At 44.3% G+C, this 25,886-nt stretch overlaps 1 long non-coding RNA gene across 2 annotated transcripts in view; it reads right to left on the bottom strand.

The window, feature by feature from the left end:
* LOC142496493 (uncharacterized) overlaps positions 1-24,060 on the bottom strand; it is a 43,155-nt gene extending 19,095 nt beyond the window's left edge. The window contains exons 1-2 of one of the 2 annotated variants that reach the window (XR_012802018.1): positions 23,783-24,060; positions 14,980-15,088 (exon numbers count right to left, since the gene is read on the bottom strand). This is a non-coding gene — a long non-coding RNA (uncharacterized LOC142496493). The remainder of the gene's footprint in view (positions 1-14,979; positions 15,089-23,782) is intronic. The other variant, XR_012802019.1, reaches the window with a different exon arrangement.
* Positions 24,061-25,886: the final 1,826 nt, after the last annotated feature.

Here is a 25,886-nt window from a genome sequence, read left to right as displayed (position 1 = left end):
AGTAGGTTAAAAACCCATATCAGCCTTAAGTCCTCTTGTTTTAGTGTCAACGTGTATTATCCTTTTGAGTTAAAATGTTTTCCGTTCTTGAGTATTTTTAAACATTCCATTGAGGATTTGGATTTAAGAATCCCAAGTGCCAAACCTTCACTACCCCAAGTGCCAACCTTCACCATGTCCCGCTCTAATTTTAGGGGTCCAGAACATTTTAGGGTAAAATTACTTTTGCAGGAGACCTGTCTCAGCTACCTCTTTGGCCCCACATAAATGCCTGATGAATTCCCGGCCTTGTCATAACACCTTGTCATATTTCCTTACAGTAGAGATCCTGTGGCTGACCAGAGGCCCTGGAATGTATCTAAATAGTTCAAGATGGAAGTGCACTTTGTGTGCTATGTAATAAAGTAGAATTACTTTCATCCTCACACTGGAATGCTGTTTCCACATGTATAATTTGTAGACCTTAAAGTCTGCATTACATGTAAGGCTTAGTCCATAGACACTGAAGCCGTGCGGAGGCGCGCTGAGGCTGAGGGAAAGCAGTGCTTTCCCTTGCCTTAGAGCGCGCGCCGTCCGTGGGCGTGTCTGGAGGGCGGGTCAGTGACGTCATGGAGCTGGTTCGCCGTCATTGGGCGAACCGCTCACGTGACCGGCCCTGTGCTCCCGTGAGCACCGAAACATTTGGTAAGACACGCAAGCTTCCTCGAGCCCCTGCTAAAGTCGCTCTCATTGCGGCTGCAGGGGCTCACTGGTAAGCATGCGCGCGCCTCAACACGGGTCAGCGCCGCTCCCTACACCATGTCCGAGGCCTTATGTTGGCGAGTCTAGTTGTGTATCAACAGTTCAACATAAGAGAGGGCAAAAAATGAATGTAAACAATGTATCAGGTTAATGGATTTTGCTACGAAGATTTAATCACCCTCAATGTAATAATGTTACTACTTTATATTCTGTGAAAAATAAATGTGTTTTACATTTCTGGTCTACTGAATTCAAGCATATTAGTGTTATGTCTGTTTGACTCAGCATTAGGGTTATTTGTTTGACTAATGATAGCATCATAATTAATATAGAATCAGTGGACAACAATTCACCTCTAGTTTTGAGGACTAAAACAGTCTTATCAGCCCTGTGCGCGAAACATGTCAGAGCGTCTTTAGGAACTCTGCCCTATGTTCTTTTAATCAATAAACCATTCTAAAGAAGACCTTTGTGTTCTGTGATGCACTGGTGGGCTGTGCTCCGGTTCTCTTCATTGTTCCAGATTATCACCAAAAGATATTGAATACAGATTGTAAAAATTATCCAAAGCTTTTGTTTACCATTACATTTTTTTTAATATAATGTAAAAAATACTGATACTTCTTTGGTGTTTTTACTATGACCCAATCAGCTATATTTAACCTATTAAACATGTCACTGCCACTAGTCCACTTTCATCCTGGGTGGGACGGCTGCCCCTTAAGATATGGCAGTAAATGAAATAAATATGATAAACGAATATATAACATTAATTGAGTAATGTGGATCCATCTACATCTTTATCAACTATTCCACAAATTCCTCCAGTGCCTTGTTAGCATTGTAGCTAAATACATTTTTGTTTTATTTATTTTATATATCACTATTATTAGCTTTGCCAGTGTAAAGATCAGAATTGGTGGTGTTACACAATACAGTACAGTATAATTATTCACTTGGCAAGGAGCTCACATTCTAATTTGTTATCAATATAAGAAAGCATGACTAGACCAAGTTCAGAAAGCATGATCCTAATCGTTTGGATCATATTTTGGATAGAACACTTTCCTTTTTTTTTTTTTTTTTTTACCGCTGTTGTGAAAAACCGCAAAAAAAAAGGATCTATAATTAAACATTTTGTATATTTATGAATTTTAAAATATCTGAAAACCTCTAGTAAATCTCTATCAAACCTCATGAGTTTTCCCTAGAGTAGAAACCCAAATCCTTCCAATGTCACTAGCACAGAACCTCCTTTTGTCCCTTTACTCCTTAGGGGCCTGCAAAATTTTGACAGTAAATAAAGACTTGCAATGCATGGTTAGTAAAACGCAAATTAGAAATGTCTCTTAATATACAGTCAGCTAGCAGGAATCTGTACACAGGCACAAGCTGCAAGGCATTCTGGGTAAAGTGGGTAGCACAGTTACAAATACAATGGCATTCCAAAGGGATAAGATAGGATCTGCTCTTTGAGCGTGTATGATATCAGCCGCACACTACACATTAGCTTTCACTTGCCATCATATTTTACAACATTTCCCCACGAACAAAAAGTTAATTCTCCAGTGAACAGAGGCCATTTGTTCTCATCTCATATTTTCTTTCAGGAGGGCACTTTGAGCCCGTTTTGTTTACTGCAACTTTTTGAGTTGGATTCAATGAAAGAAAATAAAGCACAAATAGACCCCCCCCCCCCTAAAATTGTGTGCAAGATGCGCGTCTGTTCAGTATCTTCCAGAGCCAGAAGCTGTCCTATGACAGAAGACAGCTTAGAAAATATAGCCCCTTATGTGATCTGCTCATCAAGTTTTAGGTGACCTTGTTTACAAACTGAGTAATCATTTTAAACGGTTTATACTGTAGTTATCAGACTAACAAGTACACCAGATCTATCCCAATAGGAATGCAATTGTTATGGTCTTGCTTTGTGCTAGGGCAGAGCACGGTTATGGAGCATGGTGACATTGGTGGATCGTATATGCATTCTAACACTGTGGTCTCACGAACTTGGACATATACAGGACTTCGGAGTAGATGTGTAAACAGGATCTGTGCAGGGCCTACAGCCCCTTGCCCTCCATCGGAATTAAATAAACAATGCTTTTTTTTAGGGAAACAAGGCCACAGCGTTATTAAATTATGTCAATAACCAGATGACCCTGTCAGGCTCCACTTCACAGTTATTTTGCCCACGGTATTGCCATATCTAGTGATCCACTCTGCTACTGGAACTCTGGAACAGCAGATAATTTATTGATAATGGGATGCACTCCAAAAACTGAATAGCCATGAAGTATGGCAAAGCACCTGAACCTGATGACATTCACCCAAGAGTTCTTAAGTAGCCAAGTTCAGTAATAGCCAAACCATTACTATTCAATATTAAAGGACTCCATTTCCACAAGCTCAGTACAATATTGGCGTAAAGCAGATATGGTGCCTATATTTAAAAAGGGAGCTACAGTAGATCACAACCAGGGAATTACAGACCTGTAAGCCTGATTTCAATAGTGGGGAAACTACTTGAAGGGTTAATACAGGATAATATTCAGGAATACCTAATGGAAAACAAAATTAGTAATAATCAGTATGGATTTATGAAGGATAGGTCGTGCCAAACTAACCTTATTATAAGTTTCTTTGAGGCGGTAATTAAGAATTTTGATCAAGGTAATGCAGTTGGTAATTTTGCAAAGACTTTTGATACGGTTACAGACAAGAGGTTAGTGTACAAAATAAAGGAAATTGGTCTCGGTAAAAATATTTGCTTCTGGATTGAAAACTGGTTGAAGGATAGACAACAAAGTTGTCATAAATTTAACTTTTTTAGGTTGGGCTAAAGCTGTAAGTGGATTGGTATTTGGACCCCTGCTTTTTAATGTGTTTATTAATGACCTTGAGGTTGGTGTAGACCAATATCTCCATCTTTGTGTAAGGAATCCGATCCTGGCTTTGATTCTAGTCTTGCAGATCTCTGCAGTTACAGTCTCCCTCTAACAATCAATGGCACATGTGCTGCCTCTCACTGCTGCCCTAAACCGTGCTCGTCATTGGAGGAATTCTCACACACCTCCCTCCTGTGATTGGATCTCCGCCCTTTATATACTAGGTTTTAGCACTGACCCAGTGCCGAGCATAATCCTTCTCTGGACATTACTGTGTCTCGTTTTGTGTACTAATCTTTCTAGTTCTCGTTATTAGTTCCCAGAGGCCTGCTGCTACTCTGCACGCAGAGTCCTGAATTCCTGTGTTCCAGAGTCCTGCTGTTACTCTCTACACAGAGGCCGGTCTTCCAGTGTTCCAGAGGCCTGCTGTTACTCTCTATGCAGAGGCCTGTCTTCCAGTGTTCCAGAGGCCTGCTGTTACTCTCCATGCAGAGGCCTGAGTTCCTGTGTTCCTGAGGTTTGCTGCTACACTCCACACAGAGGCCTGTCCCGGACTCCTATGCTGAAGCATTGGTTTGCCAGCACGTGTTCCTGGTACCTGCTGCATTCTCCCCTAGCAGAGGTTACCTTTCCTTTCCTGAGGCCTGCTGCTACTCTCCATGCGGAGGCCTGTTTTGGACCCCTGTGCTGAAGCGCTGCCCTGCGGTGTTCCTCGGCTAGCCTTCTGTCTTCTCATACAGACACCGGCGTCATGGGCCAAAGCCACCCCTCGCACAGAGGTCACTCCCGTGCTCATGCTCCTATGCTTAAGCGGGGACTTCCTGTCTACCGTTGCCGAACTCCTGCTTGAATAACGATGATGCTGCCTTCTCCAATAGTGACCATGCTATGTACGACTATGGATTTTGCACTTCGGATCAGTCTGCGCGGACTAAGGTCGGTGATTATAATACCCCACCTCAGCCCCGTGGTCCGGTCTCGGTTTGTGGCGAGCACAATCGTAACACTTTGCTGATACTAAATTGTGTAAGGTAGTAGAATCAGAGCAGGATGCAATTTCTCTCCAGAAGGACATGGATAGACTGGAAACTTGGGCAGGTAAATGGCAGATGAGGTTTATACAGATAAATGTAAGGTTATGGATTTCGGAAACAAGAATAAACAACTGAGTTACAAATTACATGGGGCAAAATTAGGTCAATCCTTGATAGAAAAGAATTTAGGAGTGTTTGTAGACAGCAGGCTTAGTAATAGTGCCCAATGTCATACAGTTGCTCAAAGGCAAACAAGATCTTATCTTGTTTTAAACAGGGTATGGATGGAAAGGATGGAAACAATTATGCTACTGTATAAAGCATTAGAAAGACCACACCTTGAATATCGACTACAGTTTTGGGCACCACTCCATTAAAAAAAAAAAAAAAAAAAAAAAAAAACCACAGTAAAGTGATAGACAAAGTGCAGAGAAGAGCCACCAAATGAATAAAGGGGATGGATAATCTGATTTATGAGGAGAGGCTATCTAAATTAGATTTGTTTACATTAGAAAAGAGATGTCTAAGAGGGGTATGATAACTATATACAAATATGTTTGGAGTCAATACCAGGAGCATTCAAAAGCTAATTATCCCAAGGCCAATACAAATGACACAGGGTCATCCCTTAAGGTTAAAGGACATGAGATTTCACCAATGGTTCTTTACAGTAAGGGCAGTTCCAATGTGGATTTCCTTGCCCACAGAGACTGATGGCAGATAGAAAAGATATCTGTAAAAAAAAAAGTAAGATCTTTTTAGAAATCAAAGGTGTACACTACTATACTAAATAAGTAAACATGGGAAAGATGTTGATCCAGGGAGAAATCTTATTTCCAATATTTGGAGTCAAGAAGGAATTTATGTCCCCTCTTATGAGATATCACTAAATAATGTTTCACTGGTGGTTTTATTTGTCTTCCTCTGTATCAATATACTGTAAATATAGGATAGTTATCTGTCATTTAAATTTAACTTAGATTTAACTTTATGGACATTGCACCAGCCTACAGTATGCCAATCTCTATATGGCCAACTTTGAGAGTACCCATATCTTTGCATCAGCACATTATAAACATATGCAATACAATCTACGCTACATTGATGACATATTTTTGTGGAAGGGCACAGAGGAAGAATTGGTCACTTATTTTGACTATCCAAGTGCATTAGACACAACAGTATGGTTTACCAATACACGGAGTATGACACAGCTCTCCTTTTTAGATGTCCTTATCAGTCAGACAGCAGGGGTCCTACATAATACAGACGTATTAAGGAAGACAATGGACAGAATTCAAAACTTAGGGCTGACAGCTACCATTCAGGAGCCCTAGTTGAGTCACTTCCTTTCTCGAAGAAAATTCGGGTTTCAAGTATCACCAGTAGATCAGAGAGACTAGGTCCTGCCATATTAGATCTTAAAAAACGTTTTTGGCAAGAGGTTACATTGACTCGACCCTGGATGAGGCATTCAAACGTGATGTTCCTCCAATTAGGGGTGAAAGAATTAAATCAGGGAGACTAGTGTTTCTTTTGACTTACAATTGAGAGAGAAACCCAAAATTAATAAGCATTGGCACATTTTAAAACATGATCAGATCCTGTCGGACGCCTGTCAAGAACCCCTATGTTGGCATTTAGGAGAGGGAAAAATATCTGATGCATTAATAAAATCTGATGATAAGAAATTTTATTCTACAAACCATTTTTTAAGTTAGGGAAAATTCAGAAAACTTTACATGCTGTTCCTTTCATAACAGTCCCTGCACTGGAGATGTATTCTGTCACCAACACAGGATAACTTGCAGAATTACATCTGTAGTCTATTTCATTAAGTGCACCTGCGGTTTGCTATATATCGCTAAGACAACAAGAATGTTTAAGCAGCATTTTATAGAACACAAGTGTAATTAAGAAAGGTACAGTACCAACCCGACCATCTTGGTACAACACTGTTCAACATAAGCATTCCATAGCAGCCATGAGAAATATGGGCATAGAAATAGTTCCTTTGGGTAGGGGTGACCTGGATAAGGACACCGTATTAAGATGTGAAGCTTATTGGATACATTATCTGCTTACTAGCAATGGTGCTGGACTTAATGAGCAGCTCAATTTGAAGGGCTTTCTCGACAGGCGTTCATTTTTATTTTTCAGTAGTAGATCAATACCCTGACACCTCTGTCATCTCCTCCACCCTTTGATAGTATGGAAGTCTTAATATTGATCCAGAACTTATTAAAGCTCCTGCTGGTTCCATTTCAGTGTTACTTCCTTTTGTGTTGGTCTTTAATGTTTTATGTTAGTTTGTCTTTGTTGATAATGTTTTTGTATTTTTGGGTTCTTTTTGTTACAGTTCTTGTTCATTTGTATGTACTGTTTAATTAGGTGAAGTAAGGGAAATGAATCGCTGATGGGTGCTCAAATAGCAAACAGTGTAGCTGTGGATCTTGTATATAAACAAATTAGTCTCACATAAAAGTATACTTGTGGTATAGAACAGTTCTTGAGGCCAAATCTCCAGCAAATGAATCCAATAGCCAGTGTTGTGTGGTGTATCGAATCAATGCATAATCACCTTTACGCTGCCCGGAGCCCAAATATAGGGGAAAATACAACTGACCTTGTCTGTCTTTGCGTGGAGTCCGCGTCAGCTGTAATCCCCCGCGAAGCAGATCTGTCTGATCCCATGGCTCCGAAATATGCAGGCATCGCTTGAACACACCACAATGGCTGAAGGCAAAGTGACAAAACAGCTGGTAGTCATCCGTCAGGTATACTCACGTCCTGACAGGGAAGCAAAGGCTTCTGTTTCTTTGCTTGCTTCAGTCCGGAAGAGAAGGTAAGTACAAGGAGGAAGTAGTGAGCACTGCGAATGTATAGGCTGGAGGCAGGTAAAAATATAATCATTTATTGGGCATAATAGCAGCTGCTGCAGCAGCATCCTTTTTCATATTGGTATTTTGCAGCATTGGCACCAGTCTACGCTGATCACCGGTTGTATTTTCCTCCTCTTGCTATTTCCATAGCTGTTTTTATTTTTAAACTTCAATACTTTGTTCGGGAGATACAATTCTTTGAAATATTAAGTGCCCGGGATGTTAAAACAGAGCTCTCCTCAGAGCCAAATGCAGTCCAAAGGTTACCATGGTACCCCGAAATGCCTGGGATTAAGAAAAGCATGATTTTAAACAAACGTTTTGCAAACAGGACATGCTCAGGTGGAAAAATACGAACATACCTATATAGCCATGCATAATAATGGTATATTACTTTCCTCTCTGTTGGCAGTAAGTCCTGGTAAGTACAGGTATGCCAGCAGTAGTCATGGAGGTTTTCCCTCACACCATGGTGAGGTGCCCTATGTATGGAGAGGAGTGGCTGTATGCTCTGAGTCCCTGGATAGTGACATCAGGGATGCGCCTGCCTCCTGAAGTATATAAGGCACAACACAGTTAGGGATAGTGTGTTCCAGCAGCTGTAGGAAGTTGTTGGGAAGTTGTATTTTCCTGCATAAGGGATTGTAGGAACACTTTGTGACCCTAGTGAAGTAACTAGCGGTCCAGGTTGACCAATCAGCCTGTCTAAGCCACTCTGTGTCCAGGGACCTGGCACAGAGAGGATCTCCGTAGGAGAAGAGGGAATCCCACTTCAATTCGGGAGGGCGTACCTGGCGAAGGGACAGCACAGAGAGATGTGCGGCTAGAGCCGGCAGCTGCATGGGGCAGTCTGCTACATCACCGTCTACAATAAAGATGACCTTGTTAACGATACCCCCACTGTGTGAGTGTGAAATTACTCAGCAGTGGATGGCGCCACCAAGAAGGAGTTCCTCACCAGGACCATCTCCCTGCGGAAGCACAGATCCTGATGAGGTGGAGGCGCTGCACATGATGTAAGTTGAACTCGCACCCACTACCTTAGCTACCTGTCCTGAAGACATCCCCTACTAACATCAAGCGGGAGACTCAGGAGTCCTGTTGCCCACAGGTGCACCACCAAACACAAACACGTAATGGGGGTTGGTTATTAGAGTACCCGGGCCAATGTGAGATTGGGGGGGGGGGGGGAAACCCGTTACAATTTTAGGCGCTGCTGAGAGATATATCTATTAAACAGGACAGGCTTTTGCTAGGCACACGCTAGGAAACAGGGAAAGTGTATGCTGCCACTTTGTGCTGTGTTGGGATGGAACCGCAGGGATACCCTGGGAACCTGAGAGGAGTTAGTGGGTCTGGAGAAGGGCTATAGCTGTCCGAGTCACCTTGAGGTAGCGCTAGGGGTAGGATGCCTGAAGGGAGAGCCTGTTAACTAGGTCAGGAGTCCTGGAGAGGGTCTGCACTAGGCTGACCAAGAGAGGTAGACGCCCAAGTACTGCATGGAAGCCCCAGAGTACTCTAGCCATTCCAGATCACTTACCGAAGGGAGCACAGACTGGGAGGAAGGAGATACAGTAGACACTGAGAGAGTGAGCCTAGCCTGAGGTAGTGCAAACACGAGTTAGACCTATGTTGGTACACAAGTGGTGCACAAGGCATGTTTATTGAACGGATATGGTAGCTGCCCCGCAGAGTGGAGCTCCATGTACAATAATCCAGTATACAGTGAGCAAGAAGCGACCGTCAGGATGGAGGATCTGCAAAGAGCAGAAGGTCCAGGATGCCGGGATGAGGAAGGAGAACAAGCTACAGGAGAGACTCTTGTGTGTTTGTTATGGAATGGCGTGAAAGCCGTGGCTGCGCCGTTTTTGTCATGCCTATGTTCTCGGGAAGATACCCCCGAGAATAGTGAGGACGACAGCCTTGCGAGATGGGAGGAACGAAATGGACTTTGTTACACACCAATAAACAAACAGCCAGACGCTACCTCAAATATAAAGAAGGACAGTACTTACCAAAATGGCAGTTCCCGCGTTCCCGGGACACCGCGTGGGCCAGCTGCAGAAAGTCTTGCAACTTTGCAGTTTGCTAATTGTTGGCCAGGATTGGCGGCAACGAGAATACTCCACCCAGTTGGGGAGTTTGGCGCGAAAGCTGGAGCCGCGCCCTCATGGACTATGACTCACTCCGCCCCAGTGCTGGGTCAGCCTACAAAGCGGCGAGACATCCCCCTAGTTTCAACCAGGGGGAGTGGTCTGCAGTTCCACCGGATGCCGATGGAGGAAGTGGGGGGAGGGCTTGCTCAACCATCCCCTGCACTTCAGTTGCGAAGAGCCATTGATCAATACAGACCGCTAGGACGAGTGCTTCCGTTAGTGACCATGGCTGAGCAAGCGGAGAAAGTGGAACAGAGTCCCTTGATATCCACCCACCCCTATTCGGCTCCAGGAGGCTTCCTGATTATCCGAGTAGAGGGTGTGGAGACAGTGGTCTGTCTCTGCCTGCAGTGCAGACTGCCTGGCGGAGCCGTGGGCAGTGAGGCTCGATGCCCTCATTGTGGACTGCAATATATGTGGCCTATGACGACATTTGTGCCTGTACAAGCCGTGGGGATGAGAGATCCTACCCCGATGTCGGCAGCGGAGCTTCCGGGTGCACTATGGAGTGCGAGTGCAGGTCCTGCGGAGCCGGAATCAAGCCGAGTTCTTAAGGCCGAGAAAACCAGCCATCGGAGAGGTGACCGGAAAGGAGCCCATCGACGGTCCCCTACTGGGATACCCCACCCGAACTGTAAATTAGAGTCCTCGGACGAGGAGTGTGCCAGGCTGGCAGAGGCACAGGACTTGTTGGTGGAGTACCATACTAGTGGTATTCCGTGGCGAGATGCTATCCCTCGTGGTGTGGAGACACGGAGTCGAGTGTCTCCAGTACCGCGACAACCCGAGCGCCGGAGTCCCACTGCCGTGGTGACTAGCGGGTCGGAAGGAGGTCGATCCACCCCGTCCCTGCGGAGCAGTAGGTTAACCCCGTGCTCACCACAGATTCCGGGGGTGGAGGTGAACGAAGAGGGTCAGGCTGGACCGCGCAGCAGAAGGGCGTTGCCGGATGTCCTCGTGGAGGAAGAGGTCTCGATTGGGGACCCAACCCAAGATGGCGTCGCAGCACGTGCGTGTTCCTAGGCAGTTCCGGACGACCTGAGCGGTGTCGAGTGGGAGGCGATTGCGCCTCTATGGTCGAGCAGTGGGAGTCGATCCGCTACGGACAGACGGAGTGGGCACTCGAACCGGAGAGCGAGAGGCTCAGCTGCCGCAGGAAAGAATGAACTTTGTGGAGAACGTGAGTCAGGTATGGCGGAGGAGCAGGCCGTGACCCTGCCGGTACCTACCGTCCGGCCCCGTCCCCCAACCCCGTCCATCCCCAAAGTTAGCCCCAAGGCCCTTGTTCAATCCCCTGTCCCTGTCACCTGTTCATTCGGGTCAACCTCTAGCCTGGGGATGTCAGGGGATTCCCGGGGTCCTACCGAAGAACGGACTGGAAGCCTGGACTGGGGAACTTCGGATGATGGGTCGGAGGGTGGAGGGAGGATTTCCCGATGAAGGTCGGTACCCAGTGATAGCACTAGCATGCTGAGTATCCTGGGTGGACACTAGTCACAGCGTAAGGAAAGGGTTGCGCCATCTGAGGGTACTTCAGGGGTATCATCGGGTGGGCCTGAGGAGGAAGAGCCACTAGAACCCAACTCAGGGGAGGTACGGGAAACTAGGCGGTGGGCATCATTATATGAGGGTTATGTCGCCTGGATAGACCGCACCCGTTTTATTCTAGAAAGGGATGGGGTGGTTGACCATTGGTGGGCTCCTGGGAATTTTGACCGTGAGGCCTATCTCAAGGAGCTACGAGTAAGGTGGGACCGAATACAAGGAGGTCTTATTACCCCAAAGGGATCTGAAGGGTTAGATGATCCGGTGGAGTCTGATGAGCCCCTGTCATGGGTGTTACCGGGAAAGGCTGGGCAAACTAAGTTAACCCGGGCCTGCCGAGCTGAACGGGCTATTGCAGCCAAAATATAAAAGGTCCCATGGGCTTGAATACCCATATGTCCCTGAACCTCTGATGAGGGAAATAGAGGACAATCGAGAAAGGTGGCTTCGTAATGATATCGAATACTATATTGTTAATAAGGGAGTAGCCATTAAGGGAGTTCAGGCTGAGCAGAGGGTCTCCCAACTGATGCGGGTCTGGAAAATCGGGCGCAGCATTTATATGCACAAGGTGGTGTATTGTAATGAGAGAGGCTTGCCCCGAGAGTATAGCATGACAGTCACCGATGCAGCGGGGCGGGAGGTGAAGAAACCAGACCCTCGACACTACTATTAGGTCCCGTCAAAGAGTGGTCTGCCTTTTTCTTTGATGCTCTCTGCTGGTCAGTGAGCGGATGTTCTGTCATTATTATGTGAATGTGATAATGTTTAGCGCTTAATTTGTGTGTTCTTTTTCAGTGTTTCCTGAAGCAAGGTACACCAAATTTAGGCCCCAGCCGGGACAGTGGGGATTCACCAGGGGGAGTATATAGCCATGCATAATAATGGTATATTACTTTCCTCTCTGTTGGCAGTACGTCCTGGTAAGTACAGGTATGCCAGCAGTAGTCATGGAGGTTTTCCCTCACACCATGGTGAGGTGCCCTATGTATGGAGGGGAGTGTCTGTATGCTCTGAGTCCCTTGATAGTGACACCAGGGATGCGCCTGCCTCCTGAAGTATATAAGGCACAACACAGTTAGGGATAGTGTGTTCCAGCAGCTGTGGGAAGTTGTATTTTCCTGCATAAGGGATTGTAGGAACACTTTGTGACCCTAGTGAAGTAACTAGCGGTCCAGGTTGACCAATCAGCCTGTCTAAGCCACTCTGTGTCCAGGGACCTGGCACAGAGAGGATTTCCCTAGGAGAAGAGGGAATCCCACTTCAATTCGGGAGGGCGTACCTGGCGAAGGGACAGCACGGAGAGATGTGCGGCTAGAGCCGGCAGCTGCATGGGGCAGTCTGCTACATCACCGTCTACAATAAAGATGACCTTGTTAACGATACCCCCACTGTGTGAGTGTGAAATTACTCAGCAGTGGATGGCACCACCAAGAAGGAGTTCCTCACCAGGACCATCTCCCTGCGGAAGCACAGATCCTGATGAGGTGGAGGCGCTGCACATGATGTAAGTTGAACTCGCACCCACTACCTCAGCTACCTGTCCTGAAGACATCCCCTACTAACATCAAGCGGGAGACTCAGGAGTCCTGTTGCCCACAGGTGCACCACCAAACACAAACACATAATGGGGGTTGGTTATTAGAGTACCCGGGCCAATGTGAGATTGGGGGGGGGGGGGAAACCCGTTACACCTATATGACTAAACCTATATGACTTAAATTCATAGGGGCTTCTGGGAGGAGATTACTATGTACTTTAAAGAGTTGTGAGTAATGTTTGGGTAAAATAACAGGTGGTGTGGATTTGGCCTGGGCTTTCTGTCACAATACAGGATTGTTTGGTTGTACTGTACGGTGACAGTGATCCTCAATGTTCTAATACTGAATCGCTAGCTAGAGGTTTCCTTTGGGAAAATAAGACCAGGCAAACTTCAAAATCAGATTTTTTTAACACAAACATTTTTTTTTTTTTTTTTAAAGGACCAAGCTCAAGATACCAACATAAGTTAAACTTATACAGGCTTCTCGGAAGGGGGTTGTTGCTATAACATGTGAACATATTTTGTCTGCAAAACTTTGAGGAGGAAATTGCAGTGCTGATGAATAAGAGAACCCAATACATTATAAATAAAGTAGCTCACTGCAGAAAGGATAAAGGAAAAGAGCACATATGGAATGTGATGAATTATTGGATATACCATTTATAGATTGAAATGTCTCATTTAACGAGCGCATCTTATCTCTGATCTTTCCACCACTTCTTTTAAAGCCTTAGCAAGGTACTGTAAACGCTAGGCACTCTTATAAAGTATTTTAACCTGTGTTGCAAAGTAGCATGTTGGGTGGGGTCAATGTATGAATAATGAAACACTGGAATGAGAAGTATGAGGGGGGCTGTGTTGGCGCAGATCCTAGAAAGATTTTCAACAGTATTTCCTATTAAAAGTAGGAATCCCGCAACAGAAAAAAAATAAATGATGTTGACTTTTGAACATGATTGGAACCAGGGTGTTTTATTTTGGCTCTGGGACCCCCGGTTTCTGAGATACCTACAGCCGGGATTGCTACAAATCACTTCAGCAGAGTTTCCCTTTTTATACGCTTATTTTTGACCTTGCCTTCCTCGGCTTTTGTCACACACCCTGTTTTTATGTCTTTTGACTTTTCATTTTTGTTTCTCCTCTTCTTTCCACTTTCATTTTTCTAACATTTTTTTTTCTCTCCCCATTTCTGGAATGTAAAATAAATGATAAATGCCATTTCTAAATCCGCAGATGTCTTTGTCCTCCTGTTGTGTGGATTCATGAAGATCCTGAAGTGACATTTTTTGACATCTGTTTGTCATACTCTAGGGAAGCCAGGGTCTGTAACACAGCTATATTCATGTACTGATAGAAATCTAACAAACGTCATACTTTGCATAATACATAGACTCAACAGTACAATTAAATCAGAAAGAGTCTTATAAATATGCTGAGAGAGTATAAGGCAATCTGAGTGTAACCCTCCTTACCCGACTCTGAAGGAGGCCACATCAAATTAGTTACATACATGCTAAACTCAAGAGAAAGAACCCTGGGTGGTAGAGCACTCAGAAGACCCTGATAGACAATGATAAGTTGTAAATACTATACCGAGGGGAAGGGAGAGGTACCCCTGCTCAGCTGGTGCCGTATAGGTAAGTATATGTGATAAGTAGTATTATCTCCCTAAATATTTGCATAGATTATTTGCACAATATCTGTTAAAAGATCGGATTACATCAGAATCGTGACGTTCTATATATTTTTATATGCGTTTTGAAAATTATCCATATAAGGTCTTTGCTTAGGGAATACATTGAAGTATAACAACACCTGGGTGAGACATACATCACTGCAGGCATTTAGTCATCATGGGAATTAACCCATTAATGCAACTAATTTCTAATCATCTGAGAGATATTTAGTCCTAATGAGTGACTAACCTTCAATGATTAGTTCACCATAAATCTATAGTGATTATTTAGCTATATCACTTATTTTTAACCTTAGTTAGTCCATTATATGTACCACCATATTTTATTATAATGAATGAATTCACGATTTGATTTTAGTATTTACAACTTATCACTGTCTATTCAGGGTTTTCTGAGTGCTCTACCATTCCGGGTTCTTTCTCTTGCATTATTTAGCATTATTCATCCTTACCGGGTGTAGCACCAGATAATACTACTTATCACATATTCTTACCTATACAGCTCCAGCTAAGCAGGCGTCCCTCTCCCTTCCCCTCGGTATATAGTTACATACATGGCAGTGCTCAGTCTCTCAGGCCTTTGAGGTTCTGGGAAGGTGCAGGCTGGGCGAAGATGAAGGGATAGGAAAAAGATGGGCATCAGGAACTTTTATAAAAACCAGAATGTGCTTTAATGGCATACGGTGCTTCTGGACAGAACTAGTGGCAAACAATAGTATTGTGGACTTCATCCCCTGATAGTTCTCACTCCTATTTAGGGTAGTGCATAATTTGAGGGCCCATCATAAAGGATATAGTGGGGTATGCTTGTAGAGAGGAAGTGATGCAGTAAGAACCCTCTGGACAGGCAGGTTCTATATGAATACAGGCTACAATATTGGCAGTTCCATGAGGACAGTAGCGTTAACAGGCGCTATTATAAAGGGGCACATTCCTAAATGAAAACAAAAAGGTGACAGGACACATTAATACACTGTTAGATGAATGAGTATACACACGCAAACCTATTTACAGTACACTGAGGACCCCAGTCAGAACTATGAAGAACCTGCTTCTAGAACATAAATGGCAGCAATATATGCCCTTACATTGATATCATACATGATGGGAAGGGGAGTAACCTGAGTGAGCCACAGAGTTAACCCCTTACCGCATTTAACCCCTTACAACTAGTAGTCCCGAAAGAGGGGACTACATGAGAAATTGCTTCTTAATTGGAAGGGTAACAGATACATGGAACAGCATCTTCCAGGGAAGTGATGGCAAATAAATTTACTTTTGGGCACCTACAGAAGTGAACCTCAAATATAGAGAGATTAACCCTTTTACTACCAGAGGGGCAGCAAAGGGATATGTTTTTTTTTGTTCACAGAGCATTCACCTAACAAGAGAAAAAAATATATTTTCAAATATCATTTCCAAAGGGAACACTGCATATTTAATATTTCTAGACCAACTGGAACTAATGTGAACTAACAGCAGTGATATGCTTAAAGCGTGGAATAAAGAGGAATAGTACTTTTATAAAAGCATACAAAATAAAACAAGCATACGTTTTCTTTTACTTTATACTGTAGTTATTGGATTTCTATGGAAGATTTGTTGTTTAAAAATATACAAATATATTTGTGTCTGCTACATGGGACTGTTCCTTTAACCAGGTTACTTATTATTTAAGCACTGCGGGACTTACTACACATATTTCATTGTCATATACATAAAACCATGAAGTTTATAGTCACAATTGATTAAATTTCCATGAGTTCAGTGTATTGAATTTTTTTCCACTTTTGTTTAAAGTTAAGTTTCGTGTATACAGAAGAAGAAAACGCACCACATGTAACCTCCAAATGTTGATATGAATAGAATATTAATCAGTAGATCGGGGTGCTTCAATATGAACCTAAAAGATACACAAACACAAAACTGGAGGGCATGAGAAGAAACAGGCCCTTAAGTTTGAGGTTCACTTTGTAGATCGCACCACTGGGATAAACTTTTAAGACTTAGCTTATAATAATATTAATAATAATAATAAATAAATCCACAAACTTAAAATAATTACTCATGGGATAATGTTTAATTAATTATCTCCAAGGTGAAGAGAGAGCTAGGGTAACCTCACACAATTCATATCCACAACAGGAGCACTATAATTAGTCAAACCTAGAGGTGACCACTTTATCAAGTGACACTGGTCATTTTAAGGAGATGGAATTTAAAGTAGTCCTGATTTATTACTTTGTGTAAAGTGGGGCCTGTGATATATTAAATGTACCTACAGCTTACTCGTACTACAGCTTGGTACACCTTTGGGTTTGATTCATTGTAGTTGTCCTGTTGTGGATATAAATTGCGTGAGGTTACCCCAGCTCTCTTTCTATCTCACTTTTCAATGAATTATTTCTATCCCATGAGTAATTATTAGAAGTTTGTGGATTTATTTTTTTATGTGTAATTATTATTAAAACTTAACTACAAAGTGAACCTCTAACACAAGGCCCTATTTCTTCTCATGCCCTCCAGTTTTGTGTCTGTGTAAAGGTAAGTTTGCAAGTTTTATCAAATACAACATGCCATCACTCTTCCTCTGACAGGTATAGTCTTTAGTGGCTTCATCAGCATACTTTATCCTGCATTGGGAGTGTAAAAGTGACTTAACCCTTTCTAAATTAGGCTTCAATAGAAAGCAGAGCTGGTTAATTGCAGCCAAAGTAAATTAACCAGTCTCCACCTGGCTAATCAGACAGGTAGAAAAGCTTTCTGCTGGGAACTGACAGAGACTTTTGAGCACACAGAAGGACTGTGTGCTGCCATCAAAACACAGGCACCAGATCTCTATTCCAGGGTGCAGTGAATCCAGGAACCCGCCAAATGTTGGCCCCTCAACGGACACCAACCCAGAGACTGACATGAAGTGCCACCCGCTTTCAGGTACCGCTTTTGGACTTTGGGGTTTTAGGTTGGTAAGAGGCTTAGCAGAAGAACAAGTGGAGAAAAGCAGAGCATTACCAAATGGTGAATGATACAAGACCCCCAATGAGAAAATACGCACTAACGTGTTTCGGGCATGCTGATGGCAAGAGGCTTATCCTCGCAGCCCTGCAGATAGAGACTGGGGATGTGAGTTAGCCCTTACAAAGGGATAGGCTGTTTATTTCTTTGTGTATATTTCCTTAAACTGTGTCATTTAAGGTGACCAGCTGAATAAAAGCAATTGTTTAATTTCCCCAAATCTGTCTCCCTGGTCGTATCTCTGCACATCTCTCTAGGCTAGATCCCCACTGGCCACGGCAGCGTGTGCGCCGCACACCAGGTACAGACCTCTATCGGGCAGGCCCCAGTAGCTGTGTGTGTGAGCGCTTACGTATCGCAATGGCGTGACCTCTGGCAGGGAAGACAAGAATTTTGTCTTTCCGTGCAGCAACGCAATCATGTGGTGTGCAAGCAGCCAATGGCAGGGCAGATAGTTTGGACCAATAGGAGTGCAGGTAGCATAGACCAATGGCAGTGAAGTGCTGTGCTTTGATGTCATCCCATTGCTCCACGTAGACCGCAGATAGCGGCTTTTACCCATGCACGCACCGCTAGGCACTCAGACGTGTGCACTGCCATGGACACTGCGGCCGAAGCCTTACAGCAGAATAATTTATTGTTCATTTTCAGTGTAGCCTTTTACACAATGCTGCAAGACCTACAGACTAAATGAGTTAATTCCTAAAATAGCATGATATTTATTTTTAAACTCGCAGATAGGTAAATAAGTGACTTCCTTACAGTAAGTTAACCCACTGCTAGTGACAGAGGTTGGACTGGAACCACGACCGGAATACAAATGCTATGCATAATATAATGCAATACAGTTCTTGTGAAACGGAATAGGAGGCTCTATTCTGCTTCATGTGGGTGGTTTCTGAACCCTGTAGGCAAAGCTTACAAAAAGACACACCCTTCCTTGAAACTTCTGTAGCCGAGTCCCCCTACCCTGCCTCCAGTGTGGGGGAGCTGTCAAATGGTTGGCCGGAGCTCCGTGCAATTTGGAGTGTGGGGGCGGCCATTTTGATAATCGCACATGTGCAATGCGGCGAGGCACGCATGCTCAGTGCGAGGATTGCAGCAGCCATCTTAGGACGGCTCCGCATATGCAGCCGCGGGACTACAAGTCCCAGAATCCCTAGAGAGAGGGACTGCCTGTCATGGGAGAGGGGGTTTAGCCCGGTATTAAAGGGGTTACACCCCATTTGGCCACCCCCTGCTCTCACTTGGGAAGCAAGGGATTAACTGGACTGCTTCAGAATCCAAATGTACATTCCCCTGTAACAATGTATTGTTTCTGTCCCAGTGTTTGCACCAACACATACACTGGGGTTGATGCGGGAGGGAAAGGGTTAAGGTTAACTTAGTGTTTATGAAGACAAAGAAAAAGCAGGCACCGTTGCTCAGGAAACCTTGATAAAGGGCTCACGCTCGAAACGGGTTGGTGGGGGTCCCTTGTACCCCATAATGCAGCTGTATTTGTTTGTTGGGTCCATTAAATAACTTTTTTAGGGTCAAAGCTCTCCTTGACTTATTTATAAAAATTTTTGTTTTTCCTGAGCAACGGTGCCTGCTTTTTCTTTGTCTTCATGCTTATCCTTATCAGAAAAAACAGACGCACACCCCCATTTGGCGGAAGAAGATTCTGGGACAACACCTACTCCAAAAAGTGAGTCACTTATATGTCTGGCACAACTCCACTCTGATAATTTATGTTGGGACACTTTCAATAATAGTGTGGCCCCTTACTGCAGTGGTTTTGGGGGCCGTAGCCCACTAGTCAGATTGCATGGAGAAGTGATTCATAGACTGTTTCCCATTTAATTGTATCGTTGTGGGTCATCATCTCAGGAACAATATATTTACTGAATTGAACATCAAGTCTTTTGACATTCATACTCAGAAGGTTTTTCTTAGAAGCACCACACATTCTCGTTTTTCTAACTTAGTGTTTATAGCACTTTGTCCCATGTTCCCGCCTTTTCAGGCACCATTTTGCAGAGTCCCATATGTTGCCGTTGAAGCTCCATTCATCTCAATGGCGGATCTAGCGGTTTTGGACCTGTTTCCCTCGAAGACCAGCAGGTGGCGTCCGAGAGGAGGAGCAGCGGTTTCCCATTGTAAGTCAATGGGGCCATTGACTTCAATGGGGATTCCTCGGCGCCGGCCTCCAGGAACAGGTTGGTAGCCAGCCAAACCGCAAAACCGCAGAAGCGGATACAATGTCTTTGAAAAGAGCTTTATCACTTGGTTCAAGTTCAACGACAATTGGCGTTGGAATCTTAGGTTCTAGGGCACCCAGAAATAAAATTATTTTTGCCCCTAGCCCCTAGGAACCCCCACACATGACCCCCATCGGGTCCGGGAATGAGGGACTCCCGTAAAGGGTCGAGCGGAGGAAGAGGGTCGCGCCATTGACTTTAATGGCGGAGCGGAGGTCCCATTGAATCCAATGGCGGCGCTCACCCATGTATTGTCTATGGCGGTGCCGGCCAATGATTCCAATGGGGAAAAGCCGCGTGGCGTTAAAACGGCTAAGTCCGAAACAGTAAAAAGTGTAAGTCCCTATCTCCGTTTCTGGGTGGACCAGAGGGCTGGGATTTGGGTGGCATGTAGCCAAGGTTCCGGCATGAATGCATGGCCATTCCCAGCCCTCTCTGAAACAACCAGACGGAGTATGGGCAAATGTAAAGATTTTTGATTTTTCCATAGACTTCAATGGCGGAATTTCCCCATTGAAAGTCTAAGGCGGTGGGACCCATTGACTTCAATGGCGGAGCCGCTCCATTGAAAGCCTATGGTGGTGGAGCCCGTTGATTTCAATGGGGAAAGAGTGAAAAGCAGAGATTCATTTTTAAAGTTAAGAATCCTGTATTTAAAAAGTGTTTTAAACTGCATTGGTGTATCTCCGGTTCTGGGGTTGCAGAGGGCTGAAACTTGGCCACAATGGAGGGTCACTTCCGGCAGGAAGAACTGGCAAGTATCGACCCACTGGACCCAACAGAACCGATTATTTTAATATGTGAAGATATTAAACTGTGAATTGTATTTTGGGTCTGGCATGAGAACTCAGAGCCCATCTGCTATGTTAATAGGTCAGAGGGCATTTTAGAGTTGTTATTTTGGCATTGAACACAACAAGAGCAGACCTCTGCAAGAATTCAACGGGCTACAGCAACAGGAGAAGTGAGTTTAGGGAATTGGTCCCGCCCACAGTGACGCGCTTCCGGTCGCGGACAGACGGCATCATGAGAAGCTGCCCACAGTGACGCACAGCTTGATACAGATCAGAGGAAGTGTCTGCAGTCTTCCCCGAGCGCCACGTGTCCACTAACAGCTGCCGCCGGAACAAGCTCACAATACACCCCTGCCTGTACCTTTTGGACGTCTTGTAAGTAGGATTCCGGTTTTACACACCGGATTCCAGACCTGCTCTTCACTGGTTCATTGCATTTTATTGTGTTAATAAATTCTCTGTAATATTAGTCAGCCTATCTGTTATTGTTGTATGTGCATGTTTGTCTATGTCTATGTGTTATATGTCCAGTTTATACCTTGTTACGCTATGATTCTCCCTTTTGTCTCCCCTGCACTATATACCATGGTTGTTGCTGTGGAGTCTGCTGTCTAAAGATTGGATCATCATCCATTGGACACTGCAGCTATTCTTTGGACTCACTTTTGTTCTTTCCATTTGGACTTTGAGGCGCCGGTCTGTATTGTTCTTTTGTGTTTCTTCACTAATTGTATTTGGGTTAGTATTCCTGGCAGCCTTGCCCCATTTAGGCAATTATCACATTATTTATGGTTATTTATCATTGACATTTATTGTTGTTCACAAGCACTGCACACATTTGTTATTTTTTTGTTTTTTTAGCGCTATATACACCATTCTTTTTCCAATAGGTCAGGATGGCATACAAGTGGTCTACCATACCCCCTCTGATCAAAGGTTGACCTCTCTGATTGTATACAATGGGGCGGAGGAACAAAGGGCCTGAGTGGTCTGTAAGTGTCATAATTCACACTTGCAGATAAGGGAGTCCTAACTTCAAAGGAAACTGCTAGCCAGCCAGGCGCCCCAAGGTTAAGGGATAGGACTGAGATTGTCTATAAACAAGGCTCAGCCTATGCCCATGGTCTTTGTGCTTTTCGTGATGACTACATCTGAACCTGTATTATGGAAGAAATTGTCAATCCTGTGTCCTGATGGTTTTCTTGTCCAAACTCCTTAAGTAAGTGTATATTTTGCCTGTTATTTGTATATCTTGTGTGTTCACCTTCATTAAGGAATAAATTATATTTTATCATATCTAGTCATGTTCAGTTCAACCCAGGTATTTTGGTGTATATTATAGCTTGTCATTAGTTACCATGTCACTGCCCTATGGAACTGTATCAGCCAATAAGATACGAGCATTTGGGGGAAACAGGATATCCTCCACGTGCGGGAACACACCCTTCAGTCCGGACGGAAGAGGCAAAGAAAAAGGTAGTGCCCAGGGAGCATTGCTTCCTGGCCTAGGTCTAGATCTTTCCCCTAGGCCCCAGTTAGACCCTGAGCCATAGTAGAGGAGTGTAGGGAAGGCCCCATCCCCTTATTGTTATTCCTGCACCAGTGAGTGGATGGCCACACGGTGCCCTGTGGCCTGGGACCAGGTCACAGGATCCAGAGACCTTGTGCGAGACCTTCTGGCTCGAGCTTACCCTGCGAGGAGGATCAGGACCCTTTAGGAAAGAGGGGATTTGTGTTGGAGGCCCCGCTACGTGGGACCCGCTCCAACTCACTACACCAAGCAGCACCTGGGTACTGGAATACTCAGGCAGGTACCCAACGTGCACCTACATCTACAGGGGGTAGCGCTACTTCACATTTGGGTGGGAATTGCTGGGACAGGACACCAGGGGTATTGGTGCCACAGCACCCTCAGTACTTTGGGGGAACCACCACATGTTGGGTCACTGGGTTTATACTGTGGGTTCCCATTTATTGTGTTATCTGTATTAGTATGTGTATACAATAAACCTTAGTTATATACATTGTGTGGTGTATTACTTATTACTATATATCGGTTCCTGTGAGAGGTTATCCCGCCAACGCTGGGATCCCTCATAGGTGAAGGCGCCTCACGCAAGAGAGAAAGAGCTCACCCTAGGTTTCCAGAGGGGAGGCGTAGGCCTCCTGTGAGCAGACAGGTACAGCAGCATGCGTAGTTGCCCACGTAGTTCCCTTAGGCATAGGGAAAGGGAGTTACACTTCCTTAGCAGATATACCATAAACATTTGCAGAAGAAACGACACACGGTTTGTTTAAACTGTAAGATTGAGATGATACTTCTACACAAACCAAGTGACTTTTCTTTTAACAAAGTGACAAATGGGGACTTTTTCTACCAAAATTCTACACACAGTTGCTTTACAGATACTTGTTTGCTATCCTTTTTTGCACTGAATACTGTAAGTCAGCTTCCCTAAATAACACTAATTCCTTGTCATCTTTGTACACATGCTGGCAATTCCATTTTGTCACCATATCCGACTGACACATGGTAGTTTTCCTGTCTAATAGCTATGCAAGGAAAATATGTTTAGCTACAGAGTCCAGCAGTGAGCTGGTTAATCTCAGCCTGAGAGCAGGCTGAGGTAATTAACCAGCTTTCACCTGCCCATTTAGGAGGGTTTAAAAGCCTGATCTTCCTGCAGTCTGGGTCTCTCTCTGGTCTGAGTACAGCCCACACGTGTCCTTGCCTACTAGGGAGTTCAGGCCTATATGGACTCCAAACGATGGGAACTGAACTTTGGCCTAGGAAAGCCCTATAACCTTTATTTTGCTGCACCTGGCCTGAGGAAAAGCCTATGTTTTTGTTTATGGCATTTTGACGAAACAAAAGCCTACATTTATTTTTCCCAAAACAGTCTCCTGTTTTCACCTCTGCATGCATCTCCTTCACCGACCATATAATTCTGCCTGAATATTTCTGAGCACCCTTTTCCCAAACATCTGCACTGTAACCAGGGAGGGTTACCATAGTTACCATAGTTTCTTTTTTGGTTGGTTCCATGCTCCATAGCCATGGTCATAAAGGCATTTGAATCCAGCAGCTAACAATGTTACTTTAAATCATAAGAGTGTTAAAGTTGTGTTTCCCTAATCCCACTCCAGGTATTTAGAAGCAATACTTTATTGATGTAGACACAATCTGCCTGGAAAGATGACAAGCTCCCTATGCAATTATGCAAGGACTTTTAAATGATCTTTACCTTGTAATAGTTTTCTGTGTAGATTTGCAGAGATCTCACTGTCCCTGCCACAGCTTTCGCCAGCTGTTGTGAAATTCCCACCCTTCTGTCTGAATCAGTGTCTGCGCTCTCTTGACACAGTATTTGTGAGGGCTGCCAGGAGAGGAATGCCATGTCCTGAGTCATGCAGAGCCTCGCACCAATCATAAGCCACTGCTAAAGAGGTGTGTTTGCATTGGCCGTGTAATTAGGTGTGCAGCTGGCTGAATGCAAGGCATGGGAGATTTGAATAGTTTGGTACTTGGCTCTGACCCACCATTTAATTGAGAAAACACCTGCTGTAGCTGGGGACTGTTCCAGAAACAAACAATAAGCAGTGGATGAGTGGCTGGCAGTGGTGCAGTAAGATTATTTCAAGCTGAACATTTTTAAATAACTGCCAAGTACTCCCTAAAGCAGTGTGGCAGATGAGTTGTTGATATCACATTCTATGGCCTTTGCCCTGACACTTTTTCTATCGTGCAATAAATGCAGTAGATCTTTTTCATCCCAAATTGTCATCCTCTTAATGGGAACTTACAGAGGGGTTTGTTTGTTTGTTTGTGATGATTAGCACGATATGATTGAAAATATGTGTATCATTAATGTAAACTGTTTCTACAGTACCTAAATGATCTGGGATATTTCCAAAACACTTCAGACATTTTGTTCTATTTATATCAAATCAGTTTTTAGGCTTACAGGCGAAGTTACCTGGTTTAAATCTCCCTCCAGGGGAAACAGATGGCCTGCCAAATCTGAGGCCAGTAGGGAACATTGGTTGGGCTTCCTATTGGACAGCTGTTTAAATCCACTTTAAAAAACAGGAGGTAACACATCACTGGAGGACCCCTCTTCTTCCCCCCACCCAATCTTGTAAAAAAAAAAAGAGGGGGGCTAGTTAGACGAAGCATTTTTTACAGCGTGAAACACGTAAGAGGAACTTTTTACCTGTCTGTACCATGTTGTTGAGTATATATTAAATATTTTTTTCAACCAGACCACGCTGTAGCCCCGGGTTACCTGTTTTTTCCACGGCTTTGCTCCGCTTTCTCTTCCCTGCTGGGATCACCTATCTGCTAACACCACATGACGCACGCCAACGGAAGAAGACCAGGCGACCATATGTGAGTAATTTATGCCATTTATTGCTTACAAAGGCATGGGATATTACTGGTATTAAAACCACAGGGACATCTGACACTCTAGAGAGGCAGTCCAAATGGGAGGAGAACCAGTAGGACGGATCCATTACCCCCCCATCTGCATTATCTACCAGGACTTATATATACGCCCCTCTTTAATGAGCCTACACCTGTGATTACCAGTACTCACTGATTTCAGGTCGCCTTTATGACTACATCTCTTCAAGCAAGTTTACTTATTGAATTGTGTATGTGACTGGGTACCCGGTTCATTTGCAGCACCGTGTCCTATGGAACTTTGAAGCTACCTCTTTAGCATTAATGTAGCAGCCTCAGTAACACATACACATACAGCCTCCAGTTGCTCTGCCGTCTATCCGGGCAGTTTATGACAGTCTTTTAGGGTAATCACAGAGGACACATACCACAATTTTGGATTGTTCAGGCTTCTGTCTGTTTTATTCATCCCAGAAGTGGGCCTGCAATACTTTGACTGAGATACATTGACTTAATTAGTCCTCTGCCTACTTTATTAATCCCATTAGGAGACTGCAACACAGTGAAATATGAAACAAAACCCTGCTCAAGTGAGCTCTTACTTTCTAGGTTGGCCGGCCGATCCACTTTCCAACGACACAAAAATACACGGCATTCATAATTGGATCATAATAGGACAGAGAATTCTAATAAACATAAGAATGAAGGTTTTTGTTACCTTGTAGGGAGAAGGTCCTCCCCTGTCTGGCTGCTGGCAGCAAGCCCAGCCCCCAGGCTCTCGGAGAGAGACAGAGGCAGTATGCAAAGTGCCTTAAGTACCTGCTTCCTCAATTAGGAGGGCAGGTGAGAGAAATCAAAGCAACTCTGAACTCTGGTCTCGATTTCCCATGAACCAGTTTCAGCAACTGTGAAGCTGCTGGATGGATCAAATTTATTCTGTGGCT

This window comes from Ascaphus truei, chromosome 6, assembly GCF_040206685.1.
Source record: "Ascaphus truei isolate aAscTru1 chromosome 6, aAscTru1.hap1, whole genome shotgun sequence".
Lineage (NCBI taxonomy): Eukaryota > Metazoa > Chordata > Amphibia > Anura > Ascaphidae > Ascaphus > Ascaphus truei.
This window is presented reverse-complemented; position numbering and strand designations above follow the sequence as displayed.